This window comes from Equus quagga, chromosome 7 (genome assembly GCF_021613505.1).
Source record: "Equus quagga isolate Etosha38 chromosome 7, UCLA_HA_Equagga_1.0, whole genome shotgun sequence".
NCBI lineage: Eukaryota > Metazoa > Chordata > Mammalia > Perissodactyla > Equidae > Equus > Equus quagga.
This window is the reverse complement of record NC_060273.1, coordinates 76,552,553-76,565,169: the sequence shown is the minus strand read 5'-3', so window position 1 is coordinate 76,565,169 and position 12,617 is coordinate 76,552,553. Positions and strand designations below refer to the sequence as shown.

Sequence of the window (12,617 nt, the reverse complement as noted above, 5' to 3'; positions counted from 1 at the left end):
ATCTGGATTCAACGAGCTGCCATCTAATCCTCTGAAACTGAATCAGTCAAAAATGTTTAGTTTTCCTTTGAAGACTGCCCCCATTTCCTAGTTCATCTGTGTAAGAGAAGAGGTGGCCACTAAACATCCTTCATTTGCCATCTCTCAGCAATTGTGATGTGCAGTATGACCTTGAGGAGACTGCTCTGGGCATCAGTGTCCCCATTCACTTACCCTCTTAAGGACTGACTTAGCGCAGGGAACCTGACAAGACACAGGAAGGGAAGACAGGTGGAGTCATGGCCAAAGGTCTGGGTTCTGAAGTCAGGATTTCTGGAGTTAAAGCCAGAAAGTCAGTTCACCTCTCAGAGCTTCAGTTACTTCACCTGTCAAGTGAGGCCCGGGATAGTGCCAACCCCATGTGTCCCTTATGAGGATGCAACAAGGTAACGAGGAAGCTCTCAGCACAGCGCTGGGCACATATGGTGCATCGCAGAGATTTCGCTATTATTTTTGTTGTGATGATTATTCAGGATGAATAAGAAAAGCTCCCTGTCCTTGACAGAGGGTGAGAAGCAAAATCGTAAATAGACAGACTGTGATAAGAGCTGTGATGGGGTGCCAATGGGCGGAGGAAGAAGGGAGCCTTGAGGATTTGGTGGGAGCTGTGACAGCTTAGCCACAAGGACAAACAGGCTTTCCACACGTGGACACAGAACTAAGGGAGAGCGTGAACAAAGGCCCAGGCATGGGCAAACAGAGCTGGTCTTCTCCCAGCGTAAGTAACTGGTGCTGCCGGGCAGGGAGCAAGCAGGATGCACAGCGTCAATGCAAACTAGTTTGGAGTCAGATCATGGAGGACCTTGGATGATGCCACTGCAAAGAAGCTTGGACTTTAATCTGCAAGCAGTGGGGAACCAGTGGATATTTTTGAGAAGGGAATTCAGAAGATGCTCTGGTAATATTTTATAGGAAAATCTTGGTGGGGGGTGGTGGGAGGGAGGGCTGGGCAGAGGCAGAGCAGAGGCCGAGGGGCACGGTGCTCTGCGTTTCCATCCCTGCAAAATTCATCAGTCTTCAAGCCCTTCCTCACTGTTCATTTTCTTTAACAGACTGCAAGCTGGTCCAGGGCAGGGGCCGTGGGCTTCCTCTGCACTGCTTTATCCCCCACACAGTCCCTGGTGCTCGGTAAATAGTCGTCGAATTGAAATAGTCAAGAGATCCTACACTAGAGTTGTGAGAGTAGAAGGGAAAGGATGGGCCTAAAATCACTTGGGGAGAAAAATGAGGAGGATTTGGCAACTGACAAGAACTCAGCAGAGGAATGAGAGAGAACTTGGAGTGGGTGTGGAGGAAAGAGGAATGGATGGAGAGGTTATTTGCAAGAAAATGGCCATAACCAGGAGAAGCCCATTCAACAGAGCAAATGCTGAGCTTGCCCTGGAATATGCTGCATCTGAGGTGAGTCACCCATCCCTATGGAGTTGAGTGTTGGGCAGGCAGTGAAAACGGGGCACTGGGGAGAAGCCAGAGTTGGAGGCAGATGCAGGAGAGTCAGAGCAGAGGGGAGAGATGGATCTTCAAGGGAGAATAATCTGGAACCTGAAGAGGGAGATGGCAGAGGCAGCCACCCTGGAGGACACCCCACATTCTCAGAGATCCCCAATGCAGCCAGTTATGTCGGAGGAGAAGCCACAGGAGACTAGAGCCCAAAAGGTATGGATCACAGCCTTCAAGGGGGAAGCAGGCACGGGTTCACACTGTCCAAGCTACAAAGTGGTTAAACAGATGGAAAATGGAAGCTGGAACCTGAGGATTGGTCTCCTGCCTCCACGCTTTGCTCTTCCAATCACTTCTTCCCACTGCCACTGAGGTTCTTCTAAAGGAAGACCTGCATATGCCAGCCCTTACATTATCAGATACCTCCCATTGCTTCCCACTCTCCAGACATTAAGGCCCAAAGTCCTTGGCAAAGCATTTCAATGACACCAAAGGTGGTCTGAAAAGCCTCGCCTCCCACCATATCCTTCCCCATCTCATCAGTCTGGGGCACTCCCTCTCCCTGTTGCACACCAAGTACTTCCAAGCCTTCGTGGGTTGGTTCATGCTGTTCCCTCAGCCTGGAAGGCCCTTCCCTTCCAACTTCTGCTAATTAAAACTCTTCTTATCCTTCAAGGCCTATGTCAAATGCTGCCTCTACTGCAAAGCCTTCCCTGATCTCTCCAGTAAGAAGGGTCCTTCCTTCCTTCAAGGACGCACAGCTCATGCTGTGCCTAGCAATGGTTTCATTCCTTCTAAGAGTCCATCCAATTGTTGGCTTGTCTCTCCCCTCCACTAGCTGATGCATGAGAGCAGAGAACACATTTTATCTTTGAATCTCCATGGTGTGATCTCTTACACATAGAAAGCAGTCAACCAATACTAGCAAAGCATATGAAGAATAAAATACCTAAGAGGAGTAGACACTGGCAGTTCTCCCCTTTCAGTGATTTATTTGGAAATTATGGGGTGCCTCATAGTTATTTGACTTCAGAGGTTTGCCCTGCAATTAATATCTTGGCCCAGTGTTGGGTTGCCTTACAGTCAAATGTGTTATCCGTGATGTCTAGGGCCATTTTGATATTGAGGATACACTATTACACGTACACTAAGATTTTTCTGAACATTTCCCGTAGTTAGACAAAAATGGAGAAAGCTGGCCTGGCCATCAGAAGCGCTTTATCACATGTTCTCCCTGTGACAGCAGTTTAGCAAAATCCCTCAGCAGTTTCACCAGGATCATAAACATATTTCAAGAGTCATGAATTAGGAGGAAATACTTTCCCAACACTCAACTTACAAACTCAAAAAGCATCTGTTCATTTAATCATCCGTCATCCTCTTCTGTCCCTCCGAACAGGCTCTGAGAGTATTTAGATTAAATGAATCTATTGATTTATTTCTCAACAGCTTGCTGTTTGTAAGGAAAACATATATTCAAGAAATGTATTCAACATGGTTCGAGGAGCACCTACTATGTGCCAGGTGCATGTCTGTGGTAACAAATGATGTACGACATACGAGTCAGGTTAGTTCTTACTGTGGTCTGTGTTTTAATGGTTAGATATTTTCTGCTTTGTTATATAAAACTGAAAGCAATTTAGGATTGATGTCGATAGTCCTGCATTTTTTCTACCTGCTTTGTTTTTACTTTAGAATAGACAGTTGTAAAACAGAGTAGGCTGAATGGAAAGGAAGGCTACACTCCTTATGCTGCTGTGAACAACAGAATTTAAATAGATCTCGAATCCAGCTACAAACCTGGTTCTTGGCAATGAAGGAAAAAAGAGCTAATTGTTTTTTTAACACTTTAGACTTTGACACACCACACACAAAAAAAATAAAAGCGTGAGAGAGCCAGAGGCTGTGTGGAGTGATCTTTAAATTCATTTTCCTCAGATCCTGCCCTGTAGTTGGGAGGGAGTTTTCCAAAACACTGAACTTACGAGGAAACTCTTCTCCATCCTCATAATAACAGTAATCACCATTTTCTGAGCATTTGTTCCAAGCCAGGCAGATGCTCTGAAGGGCTTTACCTGTTTTACCTCATTACATCCTCTGAGGTATGCACCATTTACACTTGGGGAAACTGAGGCTCAGAAAAATGAACTCGCTCAGGGTTACACAGCTGGCTAGGGATAAGATTGGAATTTTAACCCAGTTGTCTCACTTCAGGACCCACGTTTTAGCCACAACTAAAGGGGATTTTTCTTAACCTTCCTCCATTGCTTCAGGATTGTAAGAAACACATATTTGAGAGGTGAGTAATGACCAGGACTGGGAACATGGGGACTATTTTAAATATCTCCTCAGCTTTACGTGATTCTGAAGGACAGATGCAAGAAATGTGCTAGTTGGCCTACCCAAAAGAGCCCCCAACATAAGCGTCTTTCTTCTGTGTGTCTCAACATATAATATGATGTTTCGATATGTTATCAATATAAAATGATGTTTCATAATAATATGTTTCAATATATAATATAAATCTTTATTTGTTAATAGTTATGTAGATATGCATAAATGTTTTTGTAGAAGGATGTTCAATACGGCATTATTGATAACAGTAACCACAAACTGAATATCCAATAATACAGGACTCATTCAATAAATTACAGAGGAACGCACTGCCACCATTAAAAATTCTACTTTAGAAGAATATTAAATGGAATGGAGAATGTCTGTGATATATTGCTAAGTGAAAAAGTAAGTTAAAAAGTCTATAAATATAGTATGATCCCATTTTTGTTTCACACACCTACACACGTATATATATGCCTAGACAGACAAGTAGGTAGAGAGACAGACAGACAGCCATAAAAACAGGGAAACAATTGGAAAGATATCAATCAATATTACCAATATTTTACCAGTGGTTATCTCTGGACAATGGGTAAATTTTATTTTCTGGTTTTACTTACATTTCCTATAATGAAATATATTAATTATATAAAAATAATTTTTAAGTAACACATTGTCATTAACTCAACAATTTCATTAAACAAATAGTTTTTGAATATCCACCATGTACCAGACACTGTGTATTCAAAACATTAAAAAACTAAAACAAGGGTTCTGCCCTGTGGCCGAGTGGTTAAGTTCACGCGCTCCACTTTGGCAGCCCAGGGTTTTGCCGGTTCGGATCCGGGGCACGGACATGGCACCACTCATCAGGCCACACTGAGGTGGCGTTCCACATGCCACAACCAGAGGGACCTACAACTAGAATATACAGCTATGTACTGGGGGGCTTTGGGGAGAAGAAGAATAAGGAAAAAAAAGATTGGCAATAAATGTTAGCTCAGAGCCAATCTTTATTAAAAAAAACCCTAAAACCAAAAAAAGAAAACAGACGTGCTCGTATCCCTGCCCTGCTAACATTTTGGATGATCTCCTGCAGGTCTTTTTCTATGTGGTTTTGAAACCACAGTGGCAACCAAAGCAGACAGCCGTCGAGGGCTGGTACATAGTAGGCGTTCTGCCGATGGAGGTCGACCAGCCTCCGAGCCCTGACTCTGCCACTTCTGCTGCCGGGCATCACTTCACTTGCCTCTCAGCTTCCACTCCATCATCAGTAAAAAGGATTAAGAGTGGCACCTACCTCATCAGCCTTTTGGAGGATTAAATGAGTTACTACAAGTAAAGTGCCTTGAAGTATGCAGCAAATAATAGCTATTGTTAGTATTACTCTATGTAGAATGGCTACACGGCTGTCCTGTTTCATTTCCATCTCCTTTCTTCCAGAGAGTATAACACACTGGTGTTTCTCCCGGAGAGAAGGGACCACGATTCAGGTCATTAGGCATATAAAGTCACCTTTGAGTTTTGCATGTACGTGAGATCACTCGGTCAAAGCCATTTGGCCTCGTATCCCAGTCAAAGCTCTAAAGGACAGAGAGGGCTTCCCTGGTTTAAAGAGAGACTGAAGTATTTACCCACCTTTCAGAAAATGTGGGGAGCCACTGTTGGACAAAGATCTTACTTAATCATGTTTAGAAACCTAAAAAATGTGGTTAGTTATAGGCAACAGGGTATCTAAACTCTTGCTAACGCTGACCAACTCTATGACTTTGGGCCTTGGTGTTCTATTCTTATGAGTGTGGGGTACTGCTCCAGGAGCTCTGTGGAGGGACCATGTTTAGTGGCAGGCTAATTCCTGGAAGGGCCAGCCTGTATCTAGTTGTGGCACTGCCTCACTCCAGCCTCAGCTGCCATCATCTTTTTCTACATGATTCTGAGGCCTCCTAACTCATGTCCCTGCCTTCTCTCCTGCGCCTCTTAGAGTCCATTCTCCACACAGGACCAAATGAGGGTCTTAAAATGCCAATCATCAATGTCACCTTCTAATTCCAGTCCCTCAATGGCTTTCCACTGCACTCAGAATACAGCCCAAACTCTGCATGCCTCAAGGCTCTCCATTATCTGGTCTTTGCCCACCTCTCCAGCCTCATCTGGACCACACCCCGCCTTTGTCCACTCTGCTTGAGGCATCCTGGCCTTCTGTTGGATTCTAGAACACACAAGCTCTTGCCCACCCCAGGGCCTTATCGTATGCTCTTCCCTCCATGAACAATAGTCTTCACCGCTACTCTTTGCATGCGTGGTGTCCCTCATTCTTCTAGTCTTTGCTTCTATGTCACCTCCTTAGAGGCTTTCCCTTTCTACCTAGTTTATAGCAGCTTCTCTTGCTCCAGTGCCTTGTTTATTTCCTTTATAGACTAGATCTCATCACAATTTCTACTCATTTGATTTCTTTATTTGTTGGCTTACTTGGGTAGTCTGTGTGTGCGTGTGTGTGTGCCTGAGCGCATGCGTGCACGCTGTCTCCCACTCTCCCCTGCCCCATTAGAATGTAGGTTCCTCAAAGGCAGGGGCCCTGTCTCTCCCTTAGTTGTTATATCCTCGGGGCAGGCCCCTCATGGAGAAGCTGCTCAATAACTATGAAAGGAAGGGAGGGAGGGAGGAAGGAAGTCTTTGAAAAGGGGGATACTCTTCCAGGCAGCCCAGTTTCCCCTGAATGTGGGCAGTGTGTCCTGCTCAGCCCTAGCATTACTGTGCAAGTTTAAAAATAAACCCCCTGGGTGGAGTGAGAAGCCTTTAAGGAGGATGGGGGAGAGATAATGAGAAAAATGAGCAGCCAACGCAGGCCCAGCAGGATGTGGGACTCGCCAGGAAGAGAGAGGGACCTTGACTCCGGGAGAATACTGACTTTGGGGCTGCAACAGTCTGACAAATGCAGGCCTCCTAATTAGTCACCAGAAGTCTTTCTCTTGATCTGCGGTATATGAACAGGATCCAAAGTAGCCGATTCAGGATATGCTTCCATCCCACAGCAAGACATGTTCAGAGTTTTTTTTAAAAGAGATATTCTTTACAATGCCTAAAATAGGGGCCTCCACACCCCGCATCTGACTGCCAGGCCATCAGAAGAAGAGGGAAAGGCGGGGAGGTACACAGAGGCGATGAGGCCTGCTTTGGCCCACCCTCCCCCGACCTTCCCCAGGGCCCATTCTAGCGTGAGATCCGAACCTCCCACCACAGTAGGGCCCCAGCCAGACATCCCAAGGTGTAGCCGCCCTCCAAAGGCTTGGCTCATTTTGGGGGCAGTGCAAGGCGGGGAGGGTCAGGTCAATGGGTCACTAGAAACAACTAGGACATCGCCTTGGAAACGCTCTTCCTCCACTTGCACTGCCTGAATTTGGATCCACCCTGAACCAGCTGTGTATTAACCCATCAGGCCTCAGTGGGAGGTGGGGAGGCATCTGGGGAGGGTCATAGTGGGTCAGGAAGGGGTCCATCTCCGGGATGGGAGACCATCAATCTTCAGGTCTTGATGAGAGGTCTGACAACCCAGGGGAGCAGCAGGCTGAAAATCCATATTCTGGGCCTGGCCCCCATGGTGCAAGGATGGGCCAAGCTCAGTGCAGGGGCTGCCAGCAACCCCTCCTCCATACTGTGACCTGGACCCCTTCCCATAATCCAGCTCTCTGTGCTGCTCCAGAAGCCAAGTGATGTGCTCATGGTCACCTGGTGCAAGGGAATATTCGCAAACTTCTAAAATATTGATCCCCCCGAGTTTTTCCATATGCACAGCCACATGATGGTCTGGAGGGCCACCAAGGAAGGGGAAGGACATTAGCAAGTATCGAGACACACGGCTGGGGCTTTACACATCACCCTTAATTAACCTCCACAGCCACCCCCTGGAGAGGAGCTCTTGTGGAGAAGGAAACCAGAGCGTAAAGAGGACCAGTTCCTTACCCAAGGTCGCTCACGGAGGGCGGGGGAGCAGCAGGCAGCCCAAGTGCAAAACGGCCTTGCTATTTACAGCCTTCAGCAGGCCGTCCCTTTCGTCCCTGCAGTCAATTTTCAAATGATTTAAACTCAAAGCCCAGGGCCAGGGGACGTGAGGCAGAATTTTCAAGAAGTCCATGCACTGAGGAACTGCACGCCCCTGGATGGGTGGGAATCTCAAAGCCTTTTTGTGATGGAGCAAAAAGAGGCTGCTGAAGTCGACTCTTCTCTGTTTGTTGGAAACGCCTGCTGCTTAAAACTACTGCACAAGGAGCCCGTGTCTGCTCCACGCTTAAACTCTTTCAGGGAGCTCTTGCTTTCTTGGCTAGTGCTAGCTTCCTGACATGAGGATTTTAAGTGCTGAAAAAGCACAGGGTGATGAGTGTCCCTGGGAACAAAAAAGACTGACAGGAGAACAGCAGGGCAGCGGGTGACCTTCACGTCCCAGGACCACGTTTTTTAGTTCAAATACATTCTTTAGCAGGCTTCCCAAAAACCTTGGACTGCAAAGCTTGTCAGTCGCAATAATAATTTATATTTTATCGAGCAAATACTATGTGCTATGTGTTGGGTACGCAAATGTTTTTAATGCCCTACCTGTATTGTCTCACTAAAGTCTCAAACAAGCCCAATGAGAGAACAATAACTAATGCCGATAAAATATGGTTTGCATACACTGTAGACCTCGCCTGTATTTACTCACTCCTGCAAAGAACGCTAGGGGATAGGGGCCATTAGTATCTCTATTTCACAGAAATGGAGCAGTTACATAACTTGCTCAGGTCCGTGTGGCTACTGAGTGCCAGAGCCAGAATTCAAACCCAAATAGTCCTACCCTGGAGTCTGTGCTGTCGACCATTAGACTACCCTACATCGGGACCTCAGACTGTCACTCTGGAATAATGAGAGGGTCATGCAAGAGATGGGTCAGAGGGGGAACTGTCAGAATTCTGGTCTCCCCTGTCAGCTCTCTTTCCAAGGAACTTAAGACTCTGCTTCCCGAGCCCTCAGCAAAGACATCCCAGGACCGGCCTGGGAGAACGGTAACAAGTTTTGCGGGGCCAACTGAGTGGAGATTTATTCCTTGGGAAGAGACTGTTCTGAAGTCGACCTGCCTCTCTGCCACTAGAAACATCCCCATTATCACCTCAAACACAGAAAGCCCATGGAGGTGTAAGGAGGAAGATTTTCCTCCTACAACTTCAACACCATCCTGTCACTAAAGACCAAGAGCCTGGGCTGACCCAGCCTGTGACTCTGAACAAGGGAAAGGCTCTCTGGGTGTAGGCTTGCTGTGTAGACCCCAGGGAGTGCCTGGAGCGTTCCTTCCCAGCGTCTCCCAGTTATCGTTTCTAAAGTTGGACAGATTCTGAGGAAGGACGAGAAGAGCCTCATTTTCTAGAAGCTCCTCGTGTCCCCAGGGGCATTGGCGCAGCACTTTGCACACATTGATTAATCAGTGCAAACAGCTTCCGCTATTCCCATCCGACTGGTGGCGAAGGCGAGAGGAGCTGCTCCGTCTGCCTCCGTGGGTGCGAGGCCGGAACATGCTGGATCGATATCTCCTCCTGGGGGCCTGACGCCACCTGTTTGCCTCTGAAGCCCGTCAGCCAGAAGTTAGTCATCTCTAAGCATGAATAAGACAACGAAGCTGGATTCTTCTAGGCTCCCAAAGTGAGTTTCCTGAAGAGATGAAACTAAGCTACCTGAGCCAGAGGACCTGACGCGCAGCACAGGGTCCTGTGAGGGGCCTGCCCCCTGGGTCCGGGGCAGAGGTCCTTGAGGCAAAAGTGTCAGCTTTGCTTTCAGATGCAGTGCACCCCTTCGTAGAGTTGTGAGGAGCAACGGAGGGTGGGAGGTCCCATTCCCGTCCTTGGTCTTGGCTTTCCCACCGCCAAGATTGAATGATTCACACTGTCATTCATTGGAGCGATATTTATTGAGCACCTACTATGTGGCTAGGCTGTGTCCCAGGAACACAGCAGGGAACGAGACACATGAGGTCCTGCCCTCATGAGGCTCACTTTAAGTAAGGAGGATGAGCAATAGCAAGTTTTCAAAAAATTGACAAGATAAGTACAGACTGGGATGATTGGCATGGAAGAAACAGATAAGATAGGGAGCAACAGGACAGATAGCCTCTTTGAGGAGTTGACAAGAGAGATGAGGCCTGAAAGATGGAAAGAAATCATCCAAGTGAAGAAATAGAGGGAAAGCATTCCAGGCGGATGGAACAGCAATCACAAAGTCAGGGAGGCAGGAAAGGGCATGGAACAGCAGAGGAACAGAAAAGACATCAGTGAGACTAGATTAGGTGGGGAGATACGGGAGGAGTTAGAGTTGGGTGTCTTGCTCCCCAAAGTGGCCTCCTGGCTGCTTTCTCATCTTCCTGAGAATCACCTCTCTTTTCCAAAGTGTGCGCCACTGGCCCCAAGAACCCATCCTTGCTTAGCCACATCCAGTCCCTCTGCTCAAAGGGAAAGGAAGGGAAATAGCTGTGTAGCAAGCAGGGCACATGGCAAAGGCATGGCGTTCAAGTTTACATCGGGACTCATTCATGGATTATGCCGACCACGGTGGGCATTGATGAGAAGTGTCCCAGGGATGGGATGCTGTGTGTGTCTGGTGGCAGAGGCACCATGGAGGGCTGCAAACACCAAGATGGAAATCCCCCAGCCACAGGTCCGTCTTGCTGCTTCTTTCGTGTAACCGTGAACAAGGCAAAATCTGGCTGCAAGCCCTTTGCACGCCTCCTTTCAGCTCTCTGTCCCCTTTCAGACCTGTCTCTGCCCACCGTACCCCCTGGTACCCTCAGGGAGTCCTCCTGGGCTTCCTGCCTTCACCTCTTTCCCCTTCACAACTTGAATCTCTGCCATCCTCCACAGCCCCACTGAGTAATTAGCCTCCTGAATGCGCACTCGCTCCTCCAGCTTCAGGCAAAGTACCCGAGGCAAAGGAGAGGTTATAGTTCCACAGCCTCTCTGCGTCCTTCAAATGATGCCAAACAAGGGGCTGCCTGGTCAACGCCAGTCTCAGCCTGGCCTGGCTGCCAAGCTGGCTAACTAACCTCGCTCACAGGAGACAACTGTCCCTATCTGACCCTTCTCAATGGCGCCATGACAAACACCTTGAACATGCTCTCTTGAGGGGGCACCGTGGCTAGAACACTGGGAAGTGGCCTGGAACTTTACTCCCTGAAGGTGACGCAGCCAACCGCAGGTTTGGGAGCTCAAGAAGCCTGATGTCTTGCTTCAGGGCTGACCCGCTGCTGAACCACACCGTCAGCATCTCTATCCTAACACGCCATTTGTTGAAATGAGAGTTTGCCTTATATAGGTTCACATCCTTCTCTGGCTTTCTATGGCTCTCAGCTTACGGACCTAAATCCTCAACAGCTGCTGTGGTCCAGTGCCACCCTGCCCCTTGGGCTCCCACTTGCCCCCCCGCTTCTTCCCTGCGTTCCAGCCACACTGCCTTCCCTCCACTCCTTAGCGATGCCACGCTTCCTCACACCATGTGACCGTCACCCATGCTCTTCCCTCCACCTGGAACACTCAGTCCTCACCCATTTGATGCTTGCCAGTCTTCCAGATCTCCACCCAAGCATCACTTCATCACTGAAGCTTTTCCAGACTCCCTGACGGGATCAGGTCCTCTGCATACACTTTCGCGGGACACTCAGGAGAGTTACTGTGTGATTGATGTCGGTATCCCCATCTAGCCTCTAACTTTCATGAAGGTAGCGACTGTCACTTCCAGGATCCACTGCAGCCGCAGTGTTTTGCATGCTCCCTGGCACACAGGAGCTGCCCCACAAATAGGCCAAGGGAGCCTGAACCAGTCATTAATGGCCTTCCAGCATGCCCCCTCCCGCTCCTCACTCTCCTCTTTCTCCTCCTGCCTCCTTTTACTTTACTTTCCCTTCCCCCTTCCCTCTTCATCCTTTCTATTCATTCCTTCTTCCCTCCCAAGCCTTGGGCCTACCTGTGACTGCCGAGAACCCTGTTTATGCCAACAGTGAAGCACTCAGAGTTAAAGAAGAGGAAAAGTGCCACAACTTGGCATAATGGGTTGGCCTGAAACTAGATCACCCCAAAGTCAGGGCCCGGAGGGGGAGGCCTAGGAATCTGTTCCCACTATAGCAGTTTGCCAAGGCTGCCATAACAAGGAAAGCAGACCAGGTAGCTCAAACAACCGAAACGTACTGTCTCAGAGTTCTGGAGGCCAGAAGTCCAAAATCAAGGGATCAGCAGGGTTGATTCCTTATGAGGGCTTTGAAGGAAGGGTCTGTTCCAGACCTCTCTCCTTGGCTTGTCATGACTGCCTTCTCCCTGTGTCTCTTCATGTCTTCTTCCCTCTCTATGTGTCACTGTGTCCCAATTTCCCCTTTTTATAAGGACACCAGTCATACTGGATTAGGGCCCACCCTAATGACCTCATTTAAACTTGATTATCTCTGTAAAGACACTTTCTCCAAATAAGGTCGCATTCTGAGATTCTGGGGGTTAGGATTTCAACATATGAATTTGAGGGGGGATGCAATTCAACCCATAACGCCTGCCTTCCACTCACCCATTGCCCCAACCCTTTTTGACTTTATTGAATGATGTAAAAATAGGGAAACACCAGGCCACATCATCTTCTGAAGAAATTATATGGGAGTCTGGGAACGGGGGTGGATAAGATAGGAATGTGAACCAGAGAAAGACATCCAAGCATGAGAAAGGAGGGTTGAACTGACAAAGAGCTAAAACCACTCTCATAGACTGGCCTGGAGGTTACGTGTCTGTGCTCTGGGAATCTTCTAG

At 48.1% G+C, this 12,617-nt stretch overlaps 1 protein-coding gene across 4 annotated transcripts in view; it reads right to left on the bottom strand.

Moving 5' to 3' along the window:
- Nucleotides 1-12,617, bottom strand: part of FGF1 (fibroblast growth factor 1) — a 95,821-nt gene that overhangs the window by 67,721 nt on the left and 15,483 nt on the right. The window lies entirely within an intron of this gene.